At 37.7% G+C, this 22,485-nt stretch overlaps 1 protein-coding gene and 1 non-coding gene across 2 annotated transcripts in view; both read right to left on the bottom strand.

Moving 5' to 3' along the window:
• LOC131677621 (cadherin-99C) overlaps positions 1-22,485 on the bottom strand; it is a 462,625-nt gene that overhangs the window by 104,447 nt on the left and 335,693 nt on the right. The gene's annotated exons all lie outside the window — the stretch shown is intronic.
• Positions 5,944-6,016, bottom strand: Trnap-agg (transfer RNA proline (anticodon AGG)). Its single transcript has one exon. It is a non-coding gene; the product is annotated as a tRNA-Pro (tRNA).

Genomic DNA, 22,485 nt, shown 5'->3' with positions numbered 1-22,485 from the left:
CTCTGTAAGGAAGACAAAACCTATCAAAATACAACCTCTCCATTCATTTTTTAATAGTTTATAGAGAAACAAGCCAAAAATTAATTCGTTTGGAAAGCCTTAATAAAAACAAATACAACGGAGTTTCTGTCTGTGATTAAGGGGTTTTACATATTGAGGTGCAGAATTTGGGAAGGGGGGAAAAATTTGAAATTTTATGAAGGTATGTAGCCTTATTTATATCAAATACTTATCATACGTCTAGCGTAGTACAATGTCTATTTTTTGTGAACATGAATAAATATTAATAGGGTGGGTGATCCTATAGTTGAGGTGCACCAATAGTTTCAGTAGTGGGTTATACGTCTAACCAAGGTACCAATCATCAACAAATATTTTTTATCGATTCATCGCACTAAAATTATGCAACAATAAAACTGGTATCCTTGAAATTTGCTTAAAAAAAACTTTTAAAAAGTTGATGTTCTGTGAATAGGTGCTTCCTTGCACCTATAGTTGACATAGTGTACCTATAGTTGCAAGTCCCATAAGAAATCAATGAGATTTGCAACAATAGGACCAGAAATTAGCGATTGCACCACTATTGGTACATGTGTTCCTATAGTGGTACAAGCGGTTTTGAATACATAAATTGGTTATTAAACAATCTTTATATTTTTCCTATGAAGTAGGGATTGAAAGCTTTCGTTTAATGTTTTTAATGTTTTGGTCTATTCATCGATTTTTGGCCAAAGTTTTCCTTGAGTATGCGACTATTGGTACATCCACCCTAATTGTCGAAGTTATAACCATTTTCACAAAAGCGCGTTTTGTCTAAGAGACATCCGTTGAAAACATTTTCGGCAATCGTAGTCACAGCAAAGACGTTTTTGGAAAAACATGATTTCGAGATAATCACGTGCAAAGTTTCTAGTATATACCCGAGACCTCATTAGGGAATAATGAAATACGCTATAATGTTGGTTCTACTACTTGGATATTTATAATAATTTGGAAAAACATTCATAAGAACTTATACTGCCACTCTACGTATAATTGTCTCATGTGTATTGGGTATTCCATTGCACATGGAGTAGTTTTGCGTATAACGATAAGAAAGACTAAAGAATAGTTATTGTTTCGTATCTACACATATATCCTTTTAATTTAAGTAAGCATCTGTAGTCATTTTGGGCATATTCGAAATATTTGAAAAAAATTGAAATTGTTGCTCCAAGTCAACTACCAAAAAATATATCTGTTTCATTCATGATTTACACAAAGAATATCAGTTGATAATTCCAAAATGATTTTTAAAACATATGCTTGACATATTAATTTATGTATCCATTGCATCTGCTGCAAAACCGGAGGCAAATAAATTTTTAATCCTGTGCAGTTACGAAAATATAGTGAGAAGACTTGGGTGTCTTGATTTTTCTAGCATTTAGAGTATTTTTCTAGAAATGCTATTTAGTTAACGAATGGTTTGTTCGTTTTTGCTATTCTCGTTCGTTGGCGCGTACAACGCCTTCCTTGTTCGCGCGAAATATCGAGAACACTCTTATGGCGTTTTCGTGTTTTCTTGGTGCTACACCGGTGTAGTGCAAAGAAAGAGATAGACTGATTACACCCAAGTTTGAATGAGTGTAACACCGACTACACCGGTGTAGTGCACTGTCCAAAACGAATATGCCATTAGTAGAGCATGCTCTTCGTGCATCCACACTCGCGTGTGCTCTTCAACGCATTTCTCGCTTGCGAGATAACAAAGCACACGAGATTTTGCGAGAAAAGCTTCCTGGATATGCCCTACATACTAGATGAAAGCTTGGGTTTCTTGCGAGATTTTGCTTCACCCAGTCGCGAACGATGAAGAGCGCTAGGCATGCTCTGCACATGACCGCAAATCAGTCCCATAAAGATAGGAAATCCCATAGAAGGCGGGACAAATATGCGATCATGGGCAGTGCTATTCGTACACGCTCGCGAACGAACGAACTTTGAGTGCTTCCCGCTCGTTTTGCAACACAACACAACATAATAAGACTATAAATACAAGAGCTTGTAAGTTAACGTATTATTTGTTTGATAGCTAGTTTTTGAAAATATAATCTGGATTTGTCTAATCTTTTCTCTATTACCAATTCTGTGATATTGTAGCATGATAGAAGTCGTGAAATTGTGCGTGGGCGCACGGGGACGAAGAATAGAGCAAGAGGGGGGCGAAGATTAAATTTAGGGGGACGAAAATTGAAACACATCTCGATTTAGAATATTGTTATTTTTTCGTTAATTTAATGTTTTAAATCACTTTTATTCACGATTATTGGATACTATATGATACGTGATGAGAATGATAAAATAAAATTAGTTAGAGCAATTCAAAATTGTTGAAATTTAAAGTTTTTCTGCAAACAAATGTTTTAGGGGGGCGAATTATAGTACATTTACCCTATGTACAATGTTATTAAGTCTTGATGCGATTGTATCGAGGAAGACGTACAAACTCCTATACCTCCCACACGCTCGTAAAAAGTTACTCAGACTCTGAGTAGTTTTTAACTCAGTTTTGAATGATGTTCGTGAACGTCAAAAATTGAGTTGACAGGTATAATATCTCTGAGTAACTCTGACTCTCTTTTTGGGTATTACACAAGAAACCGTTTTGGAGTTGCCAAATGGAAAAGCCATTTTTCGCCAAGTTAAAAATTCCAAGCGTCATCCGCCATTTTCCATTAGTAGGTACAGGCTCGTTTAGTTATCGTTCATCAGCTTTTTAAAAATAATTTGTTCAAATATTTATAATAGTTGGAGCTAGAATTGTAGTGTTTGTGAAAAATACATTTAAATTTTAAGAGTGGATTTGAGCAACCAGCATGCAGAACATTTCAGAAGTGGTGGATACTGAAACGGTAATGAAGTTACGAGGTAATATTTACGCTATACTTACAAAAAAAACATAAAATTTAATAAACTGAAGTTTCTTTAAGTATTATTGTAAAAATATTCCATGAGAAAAGAAAGCCTGGATTGTATTACATCCAAAACAAAATTTTTACGGCCAATTTCTTCACTGGATGAAAATAGGTTTAGCTCCAGTTCAGATGCAACAATCGATCGTGAACCAGTTTAAATAGGAATCGGTTGTTGCACTTCAGTTGAACTCCGGAAAGAAATGATTTAGAATTCCAAGTCATGATCCGGGTGTTTCCCAGTAAAGTTCAGCCGGAAATGAGCCGGATTCCGGCTGGCTCCAGTTAGTATTCAAGCTCCAGTGACACAACCTATTCTAACTAGAATCGTTTGTATCACTGCAGCCGGAATACTAACTGGAACCAGCAGGAATTCTGACTCATTTCTGGCTGAACTTTACTGGGTTTTAATGAAATATTGCACTCATAAATTGAGTATCATTCTACCCAAACTCTGAGAAATTTCAACTCAATTTTTGGATTTTTTGTCTACTCAAAAATTGGGTAAGCTTCTGCTCATAATATGAGTAATAATCGCTCAATTTTTGGTTTTGTTAAAGTTCTACTGAACCCAAAATTTGAGTAATGTTCAACTCAAAGTCTGAGTAATAATCACTCAATTTTTGGTTTTGTTAAAGTTGTACTGAACTCAAAATTTGAGTAATTTTCAACTCAAAATCTGAGTAATAGTGACGCACTTTTAGGTTTAGTGTGGATTATATTGTACTCAAAAACCGAGTAATAATTACTCAGTTTTTGGTTCAGGCAGGCTTGCTCAAATTTGAGTAACTCTGGAATTACTCAATTTAAGGGTTGTTCCACTTTATCTGGAAATGGGTGGGATTAAACTCAATTTTGAGTTACTTTTTACGAGCGTGCATCATCCGAAATCATCTGACGCTCAAACCCATATTCGACAAGATTACCTAACAGCATATACCGATACCGGCCAACACTATCTACGAAGCGCTCAAGTGTTTTTCGTTTGATGTGCTCCCGTAGGGAACGGTTCACTTTATAATGAGCCCCAGTGGATATATTCTCAAGCTGATGGAAGGTCAATAAGGAAAGATAAAGCGCCACAGGTATTCCTGTGGTTCACTTACATCTTCACGTTATCAGCGGAAGCCAACGGTGTTGACTTCCAAAAACAAAACGTTTTTGCAACTACTAATCAATTATATAACTGCTAATACGAAATAATAAAAAATACTTGCCTGTTTTATTTCACTTGGACATCTACTATGCTAATCGAAATCCCTTGTCACCAGATTGAGCAGTTTCAGTTGTTCTTCGGTGCATTGGCACAAAGTTCATCCATCAATTTGTAACTGTCGACGGTAATGAGTACTTTATTATTACACCATTGTACACTGTAATAGTGTTAAAACTTACCATTCTATCCAATGAGAAAAGCCTTCTGCAATGTAAAATCGCTGCAGTCAAAAACTCGCATAATCGAAAAAAAACTTCTATGTCGTATCGGCAAAATTAAATAAATACAAGAAAACGTACTTCCGACGTTTTGCTAATGTTTACATCGCGCGTATGAGTAAAAAGAGAGGGGAAAAAGAATATTGACATTTCGTCGTCCTAGTTTTATATCGATTTCCCCTCTTTCTTAATAAAGTCGATGAAACATCTCAAGCGCTCTTTCGGGGAGTAGTTGAACTGTGAACTAGTGTTGGCAGAATTAATTCGACTTCAAACGTTATTTCATTTTAATTACACATAAAATTAAATTTTTCAATAGACCTATGGGATCTATTGAACAGAAATCAGTCCTAAGCGCTACGACGTATGTGAAATATTCACAAGAAAAAGGACGTATCGTAAGTTAAAAAGATGTCGTATTGACAGCAAAAGGTCGTATTGTCGAATTTTGCTTAAAACTCGTAGTAAACGCTATAATTTCCTTTCAACCGCATTATACAACTAAAGTATATGAATAAATAAAACATTAAAAAGGTTTATCATCATATAAAACAGTTTTGTTTCTAAATACACGCAGAAAAAAGATTTGTAGATTCAATAAAATTATGCATTAAATTCAATAAATTAAATTATTGGTCGGGAGACAATAAAATTATTTATTGAATTCAATAAAATTTATTTATTGTTTCAATAAAACAAAATTATCGTTCCGTTTTTCAATAATTATTTTATTGAAATTAAAAGAAAATTATTGATACTAAAAATGTATTTATTGAAAGCAAAAATTTGTTGTTGTTCTAATAAAAAAATATTTTCAAACCAATAAGTTTGTTTGTTAAAGTGATAAACAATAAATGATTGGATTCAATAACACATGTTTTTGGTTTAAATATGCTAATTTTTTCTGCGTGTAGGATAAAAAAGTTTGGTCGTAAAATTAAAAACTCATATTTCTCCGTTTGAGAAAAATGTCAATACGGCTTTTTGAAAACCCAACCTAGATATGATGTTTTATTTAGAAAGATGAGCTCTATCGGTATATGAAATGAAAGGAGTTTTATTCTTCATGGTCGGATGAAACATTGCACGATAACGACATCGAAATGATAAATGACAATTCTGCAATCTTGTTAACATGTTTACGCATTCAGAAGCGATTCGAACCGAGTTCATCGCACTGTGGTCAGAAAAAAATATTCTAAGTCCATTTAAACAAGCTGAACTATCAAAAAAGTGAAGTTAACTACAGACACTTTATATACAGACTTGCGGCGACAAAGACAGTACAACTAGCAACCATGAATATTTACTGGCATCACGGAAGATCCCATAAACTTTGCATGGGCTTCCTTCTTTACTTCCCCCACAATGCCCTCATGCTCGCTTAGCTGCAGTTTTTGACAGTTCGTTTGGCTTTTCCAGTTTTTTGACGTGAGTCATGTTTTTTCCCTTTTTTCAAGGTCTTTTCGGAACATGTCCATTGGAAAACAGACAGAGTGAACTACCGAAACGGTGGCAAATTGACCCATTTATTAGACACACTGAGAAAAGATATGTCTTCAAGCAGGAATCGAACCTGCGGTCTCCCAGTCCCTAGTTGGGTGCGTTAACCACTCCGCCATCGAAGAACTGTGATGCTACTATCACAGATTTCCAACAGTGTCCCGATCACCGCCACAGTCTCAATGTTTACCAATGGACCCGCTCTACCCCCAATGCCTCTTATAAGCCAATCATTACCGCCCCTTCTCAGGCAGAATTCACTCGCTATCAATTTTTAGAATTTTTAGGGATAGATATATCTCAAGCCTGATCGTGATTCATTGATCAGGCTTGAGATATATCTATCCCTGTTTGTTTCCCACTGTTGGGAATCTATGATGGCATTATCACAGTTCCTCGGTGGCGGAGTGGTTAACGCACCCAACTAGAGACTGGGAGATCGCAGGTTCGATTTCTGATTGAGGACATATTTTTTCTCAGTGTGTCCAATTTCTCACCGTTCCGGTAGTTCACTCTCTGTTTTCCAATGGACATGCTTCTGTAGTTATTTCCAAAGCACGGGCGGACTTAACTGAATTTGCGTCTACAGAAACGCGGAGGTTAGTTGAAGATTTTGATGGGCTGGAGACTGACTTATGTTAGAGCAGTTTTACTTTTGATTTGTTTCCAAAAAGTTGCGAGATGATCGATAGCAATTCTTGGCAGTCAACCCAAAAGTAATACCACCTGACCAAGAGAATGCTGAATAACTGGTACACGCTGCCGTTCTCTTTGTTCATTTGCAATACGTTTGGAACTATTTTGAATATATAAAGAGCATTCAGAACATACACTCAGTTTTGATAGATGGGGGAAAATAATTTCGAATCAAGTAATGACATAAGGACTCATACGGGAGTGGTTCAGTTCTAGATTAACAATTTAGACAATTCCATAAAAGAATTTAAACTAGAAATTACACTTTCAGAAGCAGTTTGAGCGGGTGTTCTTTATAGTTTAAATTCATGTTTAAAATGCATGCCATATCCTATGCTTTACTATGGACTTAAAACTATGTTTCCCCACTTTATGGAGTCTGTGTATCTGTCTTCTCTATGTTTTTAAAACACAGTTCTAAACTTGTTTTAAATTAAGCAACAAACAGCACGGTGGTTTATACCAATTTAAACTTTAAAACAAAGCTAACTAAACATACTGTTTTACTGAAGATGTAATTGTTTCAGTTCCAATTCCACATTGAAACACGTATATAAATGAAAACACTGCGAAACACTGTTAATTTATTAAATACATTCACTTGTTTGGCCGTTAATCGGTTAAGGAATGCATTATGAAATCGTAAAGATTTTTCTTCGGAAAAGTTTCATATTGCGTGGAAGAACTGAATATTTTGTTTGGCGAGCGTGGGCTTCTTCATCACAGTCCTCAATATGGAGTTACTTATTTTGAGCATATGTTCTGGACAGACCAGCCTATTTTTGTTAAACGGATAAACCAAACAACGCCAATCAGCTAATTGATTAATTGAAATAAGAGGATAGTTTAAAAGCATAGCAGAGAGCATAGTGTTCTACTTGGTTTCAGAATTTTGTTACCGTTATATGACCTTCAATAAATTTTATTTTAATGGGCAGAGTGTATAGCAAATCATAACATAATGGGGCAGGAGAGTAAGTCAGAACGTGAGTAAATAGTTATGACAGATTAAAATTCATTCACGAATTATATTGCATGCTTTTAAAAAGCTACAATATCAATGTGACCGTGGTCGTGTCCTATACACAACCCTTTAATTTTTATTCAAAATAAACCCCATAGCAACGAGTAATGCTGGCATAAACTAGGGCCATAAACAGGCCTGTATAAACCCAGGAAAGGGATCTGTCTCCCCAGGTTACCTCTCAATTCACTGTACCTTCTCCTCAGATTGTCAGCAGTTTAAAAGTTTTGGGGTGTGGCAGGCAGAACATCGGCAGTAAAATAGTACTAGTGGTCTGACAGGCAAAGCTCTGCCAGAAAGTTTTGCATTAGCATTCAATGCCTGCTACTCCACTATCAGCGAAGATTTCATACTGTTGTCCGATAAATCGGTAATCCTGAATTGAACGGATGAGTCGAAATATTTTGAGATCGTCTGTGCAGGACAGGTGGGGAGTTTTCAGTACTACGTACACGTTATTGAAATAAAGCAGAAACATGCTGATTTAAAAATAAGTCTCGATTTGAGAGCTAGGACCGAAACAGGTATTGCCTGCAGTGACCTTGAAGTGCTTCCATAATCACCAGCTCGAGAGGGCGCTTAATGAAGTCATGCCACGATAGTTATTGATCTCAATGGTAAGAGAACTCAACCAGATGCAGAGTCGTCAAAATGTCGATGTGTCGAGACACCAAAGGGAATTCTTCGGGTCCCGGATTGAAGGATGCTTAAAGCTGAGAAACAGCTCTGGTAATCAACGTTTCTTCAACAATGATTGCGGCCAAAGTTTGGTCGATTACTGGAATCAGTTTAAATCAAATAATATATAATAAAAATATAGTCCACTTTTGCATTTCATAAAAGACACCACACTAGCGCCAACATGGCACGAAAAGATACTAGTACACTGTAAATTTTACCGTATGTATCCTAAGACAAGACGTGACAAACGGCTTCTTATTTTTCCTTCGACGTTCTTCTTTTCGCACATTTTCACCCTGTCGAAATCTTCCGAACAGTGTTGCTATTTTTATTAATAAAAATGGAGTCTAGTTAATTTATTTTATGCCGGCAATATTTTGTATCTTTATTCCACTATATTGATGAAGGGCACCGTTTTTCCATGTCATAGGTGTTTAGTAAGGTTTGATGAAACAATTTTCTGAAAATTTTTGATTATTATGTGGTTTCTGTCTTATTTTTGTTAAAGTTAATCAACCACATATACGGTAAATGCATGATAAATACTTGTTTTACTTTGCCACACAATTTCTGATCAATTTAATCATTTTTACTTTTTTAACGATTATAATTTTATTTGTCAAAAGTAATGACAATCTTTTCCTATAAATATAGCAACACTGCCAACCATCATTTCACTATCCCTGCAGTAACATTGCGTACGGTGCAAAAAGTCAGAAATAACCAATCAGGAGCTGGAACATTCTGACGTAAAATTGGAACAAAAACGGCCCCCCTATTGTCACGTCTTGTCTTAGTATGTAACGACAGTTCTATGTACATTACAATACATTACAGTGGCAACTTTTTTTCTGTTCGGAAAAGAAATCTTGAATGTATGACCTTTCCAGTAGAGGAAACAAGAATATTTTTCAATACCTACTGCATAAATGGAAGTAGCTGGAAATCTGATCATCTGCTTACGTGTACTTGGAATACATTTTCTAGCACAGCTGGAAAAGTTAATCTTATATCTTATCTTATATATATAAATAAAAATCAATGTATGTTTGTATGTATGTCCGCTAACTACTTCTAAACTACAAGTCCGATCTTGATGAAATTTGGCATACGTATTCTTTCCCCCAAGAAGATGTTCATGGTATGTTTTTTTTTTGGGGGGGGGGGGGGTACACGTAGCTTTAGGGGGGGGGGGGGGGTTGCCTAAAGCAAAGAATTATTTATATCTCCATATTTATTAGTATTTGACATATGTATTTCTCCCACTGAGCCGATGGATGATGGGAGTGGACCAAGAAAGGGAGGGGGGGGGGGTGTTCTGAATTAATTCTTATCTATTCATTCAGTGTGATTATTAGCGATGAATTCAATTTTGACATAAGTATTCCTTCCACTAAGGAGATGGTCATGGGGTGGTTTTTGTGAACAATGGGAAGGGTGAGAAGTACCTAATCCGAGGAAAGGGAGAGGGGGGGGGCGGGGCGGCGTGTACTGAAGAACTTTTTTAGCTATATATATTATATATGATTTGGCACCAAAACGGTGGACATGATTGTTGGTTTCGGAATCAGAAGGAGAGGGAGGGTTTCTGATGCAATATCTATCAATTACTTCAAAAATCTAAAATTTTGTTGCATGTATGTTTACCAGCACATAAATGAAATGGCAAGAATTTATTTGATAGAGATCTATTACGCGAATGACAATATAATACTGATGAATTGCATGAATTTGTCGAAAATTAAATTGAAAATTGCACCTGCGATCGCTTCATTTGAAGTTAAATCAACATTGCTGGATTATGGACGAACAGCTCTACCCTAAAACAGCCACTAAATCCTGCGCTTGCGGAAAACGTTACTTACAATATCAATCAAAATTCGGATGTAAGCAAAATGCTGAAAGAATGCAACACTGTTATATAGGACGAATTCACGATGACCCATAAAAGGAACTAATCGAATATTTGGTAGCGTCGTCCGCGATCTTCGTCATTTATCAATTTTATCCGTTAGTCGACACCTACTGATGAAACCAGTTCTTGCTTAAGGGGGTAGGATTATTGTTGAAAAAATATCGTGCTTAAAAAAATGGCGATACCGAGAGTGTTAGTCTATTCAGACAATAATGCAACATTTAAGCAATATTTTCCTTAATGTTCACCGCAAAATATTGAAAATGTTTTGGAGACACCATGAATAAATGCGATGTACAGAATAACTTTAAATCTACTGAACCAAATTGTTTGAAATTTTGCACAGTTCTCCTTCATATCATAACATCATTAAAGATCATAACTTTGTTCACAAAAATAAGTTTCATGATTTTTTTTAGCGAAAATTGCATTTTTAGCTGCAGAATGCTATAAAAAATTCAAATATTAGGAAAAAAATAAAAGCTTCGATCAATACCAGGAGATATGTAGAAGAACTGTACAAACCTTGAAAACGATTGGTTCAATATATCTTGATTTATGATTTACATCACAAAGCAAGTTTTAAACGAGATACCTCCAGAGATTTTCTGTCACTGGCTCAATTTTTAGTATTCTGCTATGATATTTGAAGAAATACTGTTCAATTGCGCAGTAAATATATGAAAAGTGAATGAATATACTAACACTCTCTGTATCGCCAAAATATTTTTTTAAATGCACCATTTTTTATGAATTAACTTTACCCACGTCCACCAACACTCCGTTATGTCTTCGTATCATTGGAAATATGTTTCGAAAACAGAACTTTTCACTATATGTGCATACTTTTATTGAATGATTCTTATAGTCACCTTCGCAGGTTAATTCGCCAAAAAAGTTAGATATATGGGTTGGGAAAATGTTAATCGATGCAACAATAACTTGCACCACATTTTCACATGATTTTGTAACATAATACAATCTGTTGAAGAATTAATCGATTGCGTAAATTGACTTCAATTTCAAACACTACTCCATCCAAAATAAAATCGATGGTAATTCTGTTACGCATATAAATCTATGGATTATCGTATTGAATTATTTAATTCAGTCGATCCACCATGCTTTCCGGAGTAGTGGTTTTATACGTTACCAACCCAGCAGTCTCCGTCAGACGAAGGTTTTTATATTTAATCGAAAAAATAAAGTTCTTTCTACGAATTTTTGCGATTAAGGAAGTTGCTTAAGGTGTACATTGATAAAAAATATTCGAAAATTGACAATAACTTTGTTGTTTCGAGAGCTACAGATTCATCGTTGTTATAAAAATGTGTATTTTATCGCTTTTAACAACTTTGTAGAAGACACTTTTAATAATAAAAAGTAATCGTAAAAAGTTATATTCGAAAACTGTTTTGAAGGGGTCTATCCCAAGCAAACCTACATATCTCGCTACTGTTACTATATAGAGCTTTAGTATCTTCAGTAAAGATTTTCACAATAATATTTTCTAGAACTTTACTGAAGACAGTGAGCTTCTAGCTAAATTATTTGGGGAAATAAATTTTCTATCTCACTTTTAGGGGAATAATCACTTAATTTATTATATCAAAACATGCATCTATTTATATCCAGAAAATTCTTCGAAAAAATCCATTCTCCAAAACCAATGGATCAGGAGTTATTAAATTTTGATCGTGAAAACGTCGTTTTGGAACACTGTGCACCGCATGTGTTGCAATTGAAACTTTGTGTGCCTATTAGATTAGTTACTGCGCAACATCGACCCACCACAACTGTACTTTAGTTGAAAAATTTCATTTAAGCGACCATTGTAGCTAGAAAATATAAAAGAGCAGATGTACGTCGAATTCTAATGATATCAAGGGATTTCAAACGATTGTGTGTAGGAAAACAGAGCAATTTAATTTAATTGTGCTCCAGGTGGCCAAACTAAGAACATTGTTTATCCGCGAGCAAAAATATTTGGTATTTTTAGTATTTTTAAAATATTTCGTTTAGTCCTGATGGGTGTAGCGAAGCGCACCGGGTTACAGCTAGTTCTAGTATAAAGCTCGGTAAACACTGCGCTCCAAATGTTATATTTTCATCGATTGATTTTTTCCAACACATTCGAAAATGATAATTTTTCCCACCGGTCTCTTCTAGTTCGTGGACATTGGATCAGGGATGCCAGGTGATATTTTGAAAAATCTGTACGCGGCCCGTTTAAAAATCTGTGTCTATGTGTGTTACGGAAAACGTACAAACTAGGCTGAAAACAAGTTGTGGTGACCTTTTTTTACGTGAGGCAAAAATTAAGCGCAAGGTAAAAAAATGAGAAATCTGTGCATTGTCGAAGAAAGCTGTGGAAATCTTTGCATTAAAACAGAAAACTGTGGAAATCTGTGCAGTTTTTGATATCTGTTCAGCATATTGAAAATCAGTGAAACACAGATAAATCTGTGCACCTGGCATCCCTGCATTGAATTCTTGCTGGGTGCACGCTAATCGCAAAATGATTGTTTATTGAGATTTAAATGATTTCTCATCTACAGATGGCGTTTCATTTCGTGCTTTATGATTGGTATGGGGTTAACTAGAATGGACTATATTATTATTTTATGATATTTGTTGTAACGCTGATAAGATGCCAGCAAAGGCGAAATATTGTGCTATTACTGTGACGAGCCTGATACCGAAATTTCTCACGCTATTAGAAAGCTTCAATAGGCTGTCATTTTCCGCAATGTTTTGCAACACGTTCTTATGTTTACTTTTCGGTGCGATGAGCAAAAAGAAGGAATACCTTTAGTAAGCCGCAAATAGAGGAATGTAATAGACGATAGACGAATGCAATGAAATATGCCGAATATGATTCTCTATACGGGACACAAAACGAATAAACCTACTACATCGCATTAGCATTATATAGGCTTTATATTTGTTCTATACTAGCACTAAATGCATATGTGGAGCGGTTGGGGTTGCAAACGGACTTAGTTTCGGGGTCAAGCGAAAACGGCTTAAGATAATATTGTTACAGTTATTTTTTGTCTGAGTTGCTGTTTTGTCCTGAAGATGAAGATATGTTGATGTTGGACTGATAAAGATATTTTCGAAAGTAACTCTTGACCAAAACGCCATATCTTAATACTTCAATGGTTTAATTTCTATGACATAATTTATTTTGTATCTTTTTTCCAGATTTTGTGCAATTTTTGGAAAGTGATTCAAACCATTAGGTTGGCTCTTTAGCCCCCACCTGGCCACTCCGGTGAAACAGCGGCGGTTTGAAGTCACATTCCAAAATTCCTTTTTCCATCTCCTTTACCGGTGTGTCCGGTTCTACGGTAAACATAGCCTTCGACAATTATGAACATAGGTATTCTGTAGGAAGGAGAGCTTTCGGAATTAATAAATCAAAGCTAAAAGTAAAATCTCGTTGCATCGCGTGTGTTGACTGAACTAGTCTGCCGATAGAGAACACCAGCAATCGAATCGAACCTACGTTTCTGTCTGCTATTGATTATGTTCCTACGTTGAGTGAACCACTAAAATTCACATTCTACCGCAAGTTATAGAATCGGGAGAACTCGACTAAGGAACACTCCGGTGTATGAATAACCCTCTTCTGTCCTTAGGCTTGTCTTAGCCTTGTAACCAATACCAAAGAATCATAAATTATATCGAAAAAACATGGATAGAAACAACTGGGCCACTTTTGACATATAGTTGGAATAATAATATTTCTATTTTCAACAAGTGCCAAACAATTACAATCAACAGTATTGACAGAAAAGAGAATTGTTCTTTCTCAGAATGACCCGCAAAGGGTTAAATGGAATGCGCGGTGGTTAAATGGAATTTCCATCGAGACTCCAACGTAGCAGTCGATCACGGTGGAGCAGTAGCTGCGCTCCGGTAGTGCAAAGAGCAAATATTTTCCCATAGAAGGCTTTTCTGTGTTAGGATATGTAGTGAAGCCATGAATTTTTCAGAGGACTTGGTATATATGATGTTCAAGCAGCATATTTGTGTCAGATGAATGCGGAGGAAGAGGTTTGGCGAATTAAATGATTTATGGCATTCAAGGATGCTCGGCAGGGTAAAGTTAAATTTATGAACTATTGAAACATCCACACACGCGAATTGCACTTCTGTTTGCAAAAAGGTTTATTGGCTACAGTACGGTATGTTCGTCGCTTCTCCTGGTGTTTGAGTCTTGTTCTTCAATTCATGACATTGCGCCACAGCACAGTCCATTCCAGAGCAGATCATTCAACCATTACGTTTTTATTCATTTCGTCGATGACTGGTACTGGTAAAGTTTCAGGTGGCATTCGAGCTAATTTAAATGGCGCGATATTAGAGCGTAAATGTGGCATTTTTATTAACCTTTTTTTATGGCACCATTTCTGATCTACTGGGTTAGATGCTGATACGATTGTAGTTGCACATGCATTAAAAACATCTAGGTGCATAGGATTCCGAAAGACTCGACAGCATAGAGCAAAGCGCAGTCGGCAAACGAACGGTCCCAAATGAAATACATACTATTAATGGGCGTTGAAGTGCATTAATGCGCTCCGGCGATGGCAGGAAGGCGATTTCATGGTAGATAACTATATATTTTCCCCTGTCACTGTTTGGTCGTGCACGCGAAGGTCAGTTTTGAATTGCTTCGCAGGTAAACTGTGGGGCTACTGTGGGGCTGGAACAAGTATGATCTAATTAACTAAAACGGGTCTTTGGCTTGTCACCTGTATATTTGCGTTCGGAGAAACGCTGAACTCTTATACGGGTGTAATCAGTTGTAGATATTAATTTATTATTGGGGGATAGGTACAGATATTGTCAGTATCGCCTTTATGAATGGACGCACTAGACCCGGGTTAGGGGTTCCGGGATTTTGAGGACCCGCGACAAGGATAGGCATATAAAATCATACTAACTAATAGTAGTTAATCTAATTAACTAAAACTAATTTAAACTAATTACTAAGTTAAACTAATAGTAACTATCTGCACTGTTGGCGCCATGAAAACTTTTAAAGAAAAAAAGGGTCCAATCTCTATTTGTTTTGGTTAAACAGGATTAATGCCAAACGCAATGATAAATTCTGAGTCACGGCGGCAGACACTTTATCTATTGAAGAATCGTTATTCCTTATCCTCAGCAAGAAACTCGCGGCTCGAAAACGGACCATTCTGATTCTAAAGCATCTGAAGGGAATCTACCAGCACGATATTGACTGATTTGGTCGGTGTTAAGTCAGACCGGACTAAGTCGCAAAACATCAAAAAATGAGTTAATGATAGCACTGGATAAAGAATTTCTTCATCTACATTCCACTTTTACCGGATTTGAAATATGAAATAATAAACAAGAATTATGGCAAAAATTATTTTCCAATTATAATGTAAAGGATGCTGCGGTTCAAACTTTAAACACGTTTTTCTCGAAATCAATGCACTGCCACTTAGTCCGGTCTGACCTAACACCGACCATTTCAAAGCCTTCTGTTAGCGAAGTGGAATGTATATTGAAAAACAAAATGTGACTTTTTTGAAACTACATGATGTCCAGTTTCATCACATGAGGAACGTAGTAGGGGAGCCCGGGGCTAGTTGGCGGTTGGGGTAAGTTGACGGAATCCCCTTTTTCTTTGTTTCTATTAGACATATAGCGCTGCCTCTTCTTGTGTAGCTCAAGTTATGTGAAACCCATTATCCAATGTGTTTTTGTTGCAAAACGATTTGTTTGGTGGAAGTTGTAGGTGATATTGTGTTTTCGAGCATACCAAGTAAATTTTCTAAATTTTAAATACTTCGCGTTATTTAGGGTAATTTTCAATCTATTTCCCAAATGATCATATTTTTCGATAGCGCGTGAAAAGAGCTTTCAGTATCCTATAGATATTACATCTACCCACAAACAAAAGTTATTTTTTAATAAAATATGCGGTTGGGGTAAGTTGGCGGTGCTGCACGCGGGGCAAGTTGGCGGTACTATTTACAGTGCAAAAAAGTCATCAAAATTTTTTAGACATATAAATGTCTCCTGCATTGACGAGATACACAAGAAAAAGATTTTCTTACTTTGGAGTGAATTCCAGAAATAAAAATTGCCAATCGCATAAAGAATTTCGAAAATTTTCTTTTGAATAGGAAGTACGCGTCAAAGTCAAAATACCGGGGCATTGAAACTGACGTATAATAGAAAATGTCGATTAATATAAAGTTTTCTTGAAAAGACATTCACCACGTTCCAAAAGAACCCATTAAGTAATTGCATATCCATTTAATTACTTAGTTTTTGGAGTATCCGCACATACCGCCAACTTACCCCAGGGCCGGGGTAAGTTGGCGGATTCTCCGCGTCACATATTTTTGTCTCTAAAAATGGAGACAATGCATCAAACATTTAAAAAAAATCAGAGATGTTGCCAACAGTCTGCTCTTTCATGCCGCGTGTTCTATTTTGCGAGATCTACCTACATCAAAGAGGTAAAAATTGAAATCTGAAAACACCGCCAATTAGCCCCGGTCTCCCCTACTGCTCACGTTCAATATGCTAAGAATAACACTTTTGTAAGGCTCGTAGTTTAAAAATAAAGATCATTTTTTCACATTTTAACGACATTCAATTAGCTAGCGATTACTGGATAGGGAAAGTTATGAAACTTAGAGCCATAGTACTCAAGTGAGCGCAAGGATGTGAAGTAAACAGATCGGAAAACTAGAAGTGGCAGGGTCATTAGAACAGGCTTAATATCGTACGGGCTTAATCTTTGTCTTCTGTTAATGAGGGTCGAGCTTAGGCAGAATAACTACGAATCACCCGAGTTCACTAATATGTGTCCTGATAAAGGTAGACGTGTCTATCTTTACCGTGACAACCGAGTTCCTCTGCTAGTAGCAGGTAACTGATTCATCCACCAGCCGGGTACACAGCTCACAAATATTTCCATCTCGATATTGTATAGTTCTTTGAGGAGATGCTCCGTTCGTTCTAAACAGCTCTACACAAATGATAATTAAACGACATTTGTAACGGACCTATATTTAAAATTTTTCATCATCATTTGAGTGTTCAGTTGGTGCACCATAGTGACGGCTCTGACCGATACGAGCTGAATTTTTTATCATTTGCAAGTAGTTTTCGAAAGCCTTTTTCAACACAGTTTTTCGTTATTAATGCATGTCCAAAATTTAATACCACATTGCTGAACATATTTTCGACGAAATGGCAAAAAAATGATTAAATCCATGCAATAGAACAAAAGAAAAACGTTAAAACCCCTTTGTCAGAATTTAATGCTATATAATACTCCAGCGATAGACTTTCAAACTGGTAATGCACGCCCATCTATCAAAGAAGATTGACATTTATTGACATTTTTTTATTTTTTGTTAGGTCCGACGGAGCGGAGCAATGCCGGACAGCTCTCAAGCCGAATCAATTTGGTTTAGCCACACTGGGCGTTATTTTCATATATTTATTCCGGTATGTCAGCGATAACGATGACGTTGTTTTCAGTTTCAACCTATGCTACTTTTGGACCATTCGGCCTTGTGTTCTTCAGACAAATGGTCATTCGTCCTAATGACTATTGGATATTATTACAATTCAGCCTAATATCTTTCGACCGAATGATGTTACCTTACCTTACGGCTTAATGGTCCAGCATCTTCGAACAACGTTTGGCCGTCCGACTGATACAACGAGTCATTGCCTGTGTATTGACAGGCTGTAGAGACACTACTTGTAAACTTCTGTCTTCTGTCTGACTCTTCACTTATAAACTTCTGTCTTGTTCAGTAAATAAGCTTATCTATGATTTGAATGGTGCAAGATTTATAACTGATGGTATCACAATTGCGCATCTGTTTTCCCAGTTTTGAACTCTAACTTTGATCAGTCGATAATACAATCCACTCATTAGTCCGAATGACCCATTTGGCCTAACGACCTATTCGGCCTAATGACTCGTTGGGCCTAATGACCTTTTCAGCCTAACGACCTTCTCGGCCAAAGGACCCATTCGGCCTAATGACCCATATGGCCTAACGACCCATTCGGCCTAATGATCCATTCGGCCTAATGACCCATTCGGCCTAATGACCCATTCGGCCTAATGACCCATTCGGCCTAATGACCCATTCGGCCTAATGACCCATTCGACCTAATGACCCATTCGACCTAATGATCCATTCGGCCTAATGACTCATTCGGCCTAATGACCCATTCGGCCTAATGACCCATTCGGCCTAATGACCCATTCGGCCTAATGACCCATTCGGCCTAATGACCCATTCGGCCTAATGACCCATTCGGCCTAATGACCCATTCGGCCTAATGACCCATTCGGCCTAATGACCCATTCGGCCTAATGACTCATTCGGCCTAATGACCCATTCGGCCTAATGACCCATTCGGCCTAATGACCCATTCGGCCTAATGACCCATTCGGCCTAATGACCCATTCGGCCTAATGACCCATTCGGCCTAATGACCCATTCGGCCTAATGACCCATTCGGCCTAATGACCCATTCGGCCTAATGACCCATTCGGCCTAATGACCCATTCGGCCTAATGACCCATTCGGCCTAATGACCCATTCGGCCTAATGACCCATTCGGCCTAATGACCCATTCGGCCTAATGACCCATTTGGCCTAATGACCCATTCGGCCTAATGACCCATTCGGCCTAATGACCCATTCGGCCTAATGACCCATTCGGCCTAATGACCCATTCGGCCTAATGACCCATTCGGCCTAATGACCCATTCGGCCTAATGACCCATTCGGCCTAATGACCCATTCGGCCTAATGACCCATTCGGCCTAATGACCCATTCGGCCTAATGACCCATTCGGCCTAATGACCCATTCGGCCTAATGACCCATTCGGCCTAATGACCCATTCGCCCTAATGACCCATTCGGCCTAATGACCCATTCGGCCTAATGACCCATTCGGCCTAATGACCCATTCGACCTAATGACCCATTCGGCCTAATGACCCATTCGGCCTAATGACCCATTCGGCCTAATGACCCATTCGGCCTAATGACCCATTCGGCCTAATGACCCATTCGGCCTAATGACCCATTCGGCCTAATGACCCATTCGGCCTAATGACCCATTCGGCCTAATGACCCATTCAGCCTAATGACCCAATCGGCCTAATGACCCATTCGGTCTAATGACCCATTCGACCTAATGACCCAGTCAACATAATGTCCCATTCAACAAATTCAGGACAACACATTCAGGAGAGCAAATTTCTATTGTTTATTCTCTCTGTAACTACTACCTGCATATTCAATTAAATGAATGCTATGCAACGCCCATTTCTAACCTTAAATGGTTTTCTTGTCGTTTCAATTGCTTTTACAAAATATCCCATTTTGAAACGCTTGAAGTAAGATACGATATGAAGACTGTTTTTTCATTCGGTCCAATCTGCAAATGAGAGCCCTCTTTTTTGCTTTCTCTTCCGATTATTACTGCAAAACCATAATAAAACTTTTCAAACATTTGACAGGTATATACCGGAATCAAAACAATGATGTTCCTACCACTGATGCCAGCGACAATCCTAATCTAGTATTCTGTATCTACTATTTCAGCATAACGATTTTAGCCTAAAACAGTTGGCCGTTGCAATTGACACCTGGAGAGATTTGCTGTCCTGATTCAGACAACGGAGTTAGAGTAGTGATAACATGTAAAGATCGTTCATCGCACTTAAGAGAGAAGTATTTAATCAGTTCAACGGAAACTCCTTCGCCTTACTCTTTGACATCTGCCTTGGAAAGGTCAAATAAATCTTCCTAGATACAATGACTGTTACAACTTCTTGAACTGCACAGTGCTCAGCGCTACTTTTCGATTGCAATGTTCATAGACGACTTGCATCTCGACAATATAGACTGCCCTAGGCGCCTCAATCAACTGAACATAAACATCTGACGCGAAGCTCCCAGGACTAACAATTTTCCCATTACTTCCTCTGCTAGAACAATTTATAGGTTCAACAATCCAATGTCAAACCAGACGAGAATTTCCAACCGTTGTGATACGCCCTTTGTTTTTAACTTTTCGCAAGTTTTCCACGTCTATACAATGATGTTTTGAAACTAACTACACGATGCCCGTAATTTTATATATGTATTGTTAAGTTTAATGTTAGTTTGATGTGTATCAGATTGTTAACGATTTTTTTTAAAGTGGGCCTCATTTGGAGTATTACATATGTGTTGAAAAGACGAAAATGTTAGGCGGCCATTGAGAGAGATGGATGGATAGACATAGAGCGAGAGAATGCTCACTCAGCTCACGTGGGCCTTTTCCCGCTCCAATAAACAATAAACAATGGAATTTTAATGAGGCGCGCAATTTATGATATAATAATCGTACCTCATTTGCTATATTACCCATTTGAAGAACAATTTCGCCCTAATATGTATGCTTTGGCAGAATGACAGATAACCAGCACCTTTGGCATCAGAAGCAATTCTCGCGCGATGACCGTCCCTCATTCCAACTCCCTACAGATATGTAATCGATAAAGTTTCGCTCTTTCTCGAACCATGTGATCTAATCACTTCGCAAATCGCCAGCTAATCAGAGAAAATGATATCCTCCCTTTCGCTCATCACCTGATCATGAGCTACGGCGGGTGAGAAAAGATCGTAAGTGCTCATAATGACGCCGACGTGCCTTGCGAGCCGGGGTACAGAAGGGAGCAACAAAGTACCGCTTTCAGCACCTGCCACGATAATCACGTTCTTCGCCGTCGCGTCGCCGGTTGTTGATGAAGCGCAGTCTGGCCCGGTCTGGCCTGTTTAGTGCAAACAAGCGCTCCAGCGAAATATCACGAATTTTTGCGAAATTTTTCGTTCTTTGTAGATATTTGTCCCATTGGCTGCTGCTGCTGTTACTGCTGCTGCCGTTGCAATTATAACACGGACCTTAAAGTAGGTAAAAGTTTCAAATTCCAACCGGCCGCGCCGCCCTAGCGATGTCGTGATGGTGCCGTAAAGATTTGAATTGAAGAAACGATCAATTGGTTAAATACAAATTCACATGATCGTTATGATCGGGTGGCAGGAGCGAACCCCGCAGCTCGGGTGCTTTTCGAACCGAGCGTTGAAAATCGCGAATCATCTTAACATTTCACGATTATACCACCGGATTTGGAAATCCGCATCGAGTGACGAGGTAAATGCACGGTGGGTGTTGATGTGTTTGTGTGGGAACCAAAAGGTGCTGTCGATCGACACTGTATGGTGGCAGGCAGCGACTTGGTGACGAGTTGTTACTTTAGTTTTCCTATTTCGACCAAGTGCGTATGTATAGAAAGCCTTGAACTTCAAAGTTTGGCTTGGTGAATGCACTGAAGTGAAAGTTCTCACGTATCGTAAAAGCAACAGTTGTCAGACAAAAAATTACCGAAAAGTTTACTGTGCTTGTAGTCTATATCATCCACGGCTGCAGATGTTCTTCTTTTTTATAGAAGTAAAAGTAGTTGAATTGGGTTCTTTACTGACACAGTTAACCTCACTTTACATGACAGTTTACTAGTACTGTTTACTTACTGTGGACTTAGAAAATCTTCGAACTGTCAAAAATGAACACTGAGTTAATTTGTGACCTCAGCGTATTAAATAGTTGACGGTGTACTGTTTACATGGACTTAGAAACATTCTTAGCGATGTGCTTCGAGCGAACGGTAGCTTTGGCGAAATTTTTCTAAATTCATGTAAACAGTACTTGAGGAACTGCCAAAAAAGTGAAGTTAACTGTGTCAGTAAAGGACCCGAGGAACGTACTTTGAAAAATAGACTATAAATAAATACCATTCAAATGGAATGTGGTTAATTATAATATCAATAATTAAAAAAGAAATAACACTACAATTCGGCAATTCAATATATAAGCTTTTATCCTACCCTCTTACATCAGGTATTTCAGTTCCTGACTAATGAGACATAGGTATTAACAGGTCGGTCATCGTCACCTGCTACAGGTTACCGCATTTCCTTTGGTTACGACCTCAAAATACACGTCACGTATAGCATGAAGATGGAGAAAAGGATACGAGGTTAGCTTTAGTATCAACACCGTTGTTTTTGCTGTTCCGGTTTCCTCTGTTTTTTAACCACACTGTCACAACTTTAAACAGTTGCTGCCCTTGCCGGATCATTTCCCAGAAGTGCAAAAAAATACTGATTTTACCCGGTACCAATGCTACGTTGCATTCTACA

This window comes from Topomyia yanbarensis, chromosome 1 (assembly GCF_030247195.1).
Source record: "Topomyia yanbarensis strain Yona2022 chromosome 1, ASM3024719v1, whole genome shotgun sequence".
In the NCBI taxonomy this organism is placed as follows: Eukaryota; Metazoa; Arthropoda; class Insecta; order Diptera; family Culicidae; genus Topomyia; species Topomyia yanbarensis.
The sequence above is the reverse complement of the archived record's forward strand: the minus strand, read 5'-3'. Positions and strand labels throughout refer to the sequence as shown.